Raw genomic sequence first — 2231 nt, 5'->3', positions numbered from 1 at the left:
GTTGTTATCTGCTTTACAAATTTAAATATGTGATACTTTAATGGGACTCTGTTTGCTTTTACTCAGTATGAGTGATCAGTGACATGACAAGGCAGAGTCTTGGAAGGGAGTCTTCAAGGTAGTTTTCTCAAATGGTCTGTGTATGTCCTCATATCCCATTCACTATCACTGTGAGGGATTCCTTTTCTGTAGCAACTTCTGCTTTCAAGATGAATCTGATCCAACATGAATCTCCAATATGAATCTGATTTCCCTCTGCCATCAGCTAACATCCTGTCCCAGTGCAGACTAGTGTCTGAAGAATCTTGTTTCTCTATTTTAAGAATTCCTGTATCACTTGCTAACCAAGATGATCTCTCTTTTTTTTTATAATATGATCCCAGCCACTTTATTGTCACTTTTTTAAAAGATTTTATTTATTTATTTTTTAGAGAGGGAAGGGAGGGAGAAAGAGAGAGAGAGAAACATCAATGTGCGGTTGCTGGGGGCTGTGGCCTGCAACCCAGGCATGTGCCCTGACTGGGAATCAAACCCACGACACTTTGGTTCGAAGCCCGCGCTCAATCCACACTGAGCTACACCAGCCAGGGCAAGATAATCTCTTTTATTCTAGAGGGCACCATCCTTCCCAAAGCCCCTGATACACATTAAGTAAAAACTAAAGCATTGGAAAAATTGACCAATTCGTTCATGGTCAGATTCTAGTCTAATGGCCTTCAAAAGACTTGTTTAGCAGAACAATACCCCATCATTTTTTTCTATTGAAATGTTACATCGAATCCCAACGCTGGTCTGATTGAAGATGGGAAGGGCCCAAAGCCCAGCCCACTCAGCTTGCTTCTTAGTAAGCCCCTTCACTGAAGAGTCCCTGGGTACCTCCATGAAACTCTAGGGGTCACATCACTATACTCAATTTGACATCCTTATTCTGTTCCTTATTCTTATTCCATTTTCTTGTTTTAAAAGCTGGCCAGGTAAAGGGGAAAGACAGGCCACATATCAAACGTTGAGATCTTACTAGCTATGTAATCTTTGAGATTCAATTTCCCTGTTTGTAAAATGGAGATGATGAAAACTACTGTCTTGCATTGTAATGATAATTAAAGTGAATTTACAATTGTGAAGTTCCTGGCACAGAGCAACTTCTCAATAAAGGTTAGCTCCCTTCCTTCTTTTCCTTCCCCTTAAGGTAAAAAATGGCATCTAACACACCTTTAACAGATGTTTAACACCTTTTCCCCACTACACTGACCTCTGTGTATGTAGGTGAGTGCCTTTATGCATGCACCTAAAAATACAGGCCACCCTGACCAGTGTGGCTCAGTTGGTTGGGCATCATTCTGCAAAGCAAAAGGTCACCAGTTTGATTCCCAGTTAGGGCACATGCCTGGGCTGTGGGTTTGGTCCTTGGCTGATGCTTCTTTCTCTTTCTTTCTCCCTTCCTTCCTCTCTCTCTAAAAAGTAAATAAATTAATTAAAATCTTAAAAAATAATACAGATCACCTCTGGGTAGTTTTAGGAACTGTCAGCTAATGGTTATTATAATTTGTATAAACAGTCCTTAGGCATTAATCGAGTTCATGAAAGTACTAACGAATAAGGCTATGCCATAGAATGGATAGATGGGCTTCTCATGTTTAAAAATATTCAATAAAGGAAAGTTGCATCTATTAGCCTCTCTCTCACAATAAAGAAACTGAATATTGTTGAAGAAAGAACTAGTTTCTCCTACCCACCCATTTGGACAGAGCAGCCAGAGCACCCTCATGCTCATCGTAAGGCACTGAGTCACTTTATATAAAGGTCAAGTGAGGGGGAGGGAGCCGTTCAGGCCAGACACCAGCTCCTCAGGCATGGGATTCTTGGACAGCATCACAAAGAGGATGGCTCAGGCTCAGTCTCTGAGGGACTTTACTAGTTTCAGCCCTAATTCTAGAATCAGACAGCAGGGCATAATGGATAATGGCTGTTAAAGGCAGCACGCTGGCCCCAAAGACATCCACATCCTAATCCCTGGAACCTCTGAATATACATGATACTTGGCAAGGGGTAATTGTGGAATTATGGCAAAGGTTGCCAACTGAAATAAAGTTGCTAATCAGCTGACCTTAAAATGAAAAGATTATCCTGGATCATTCAGGTGGATCCAGTGTAATCACAAGGGTCCTTAAATGTGGAACAGGGAAGTGGAAGAGTCAGAAGGAAATGTGATGATGGATGTGGCGGTTGGA

Source organism: Phyllostomus hastatus, unplaced genomic scaffold, assembly GCF_019186645.2.
Source record: "Phyllostomus hastatus isolate PE091 unplaced genomic scaffold, TTU_PhHast_1.1 phas_scaffold_585, whole genome shotgun sequence".
NCBI lineage: Eukaryota > Metazoa > Chordata > Mammalia > Chiroptera > Phyllostomidae > Phyllostomus > Phyllostomus hastatus.
The sequence above is the reverse complement of the archived record's forward strand: the minus strand, read 5'-3'. Positions refer to the sequence as shown.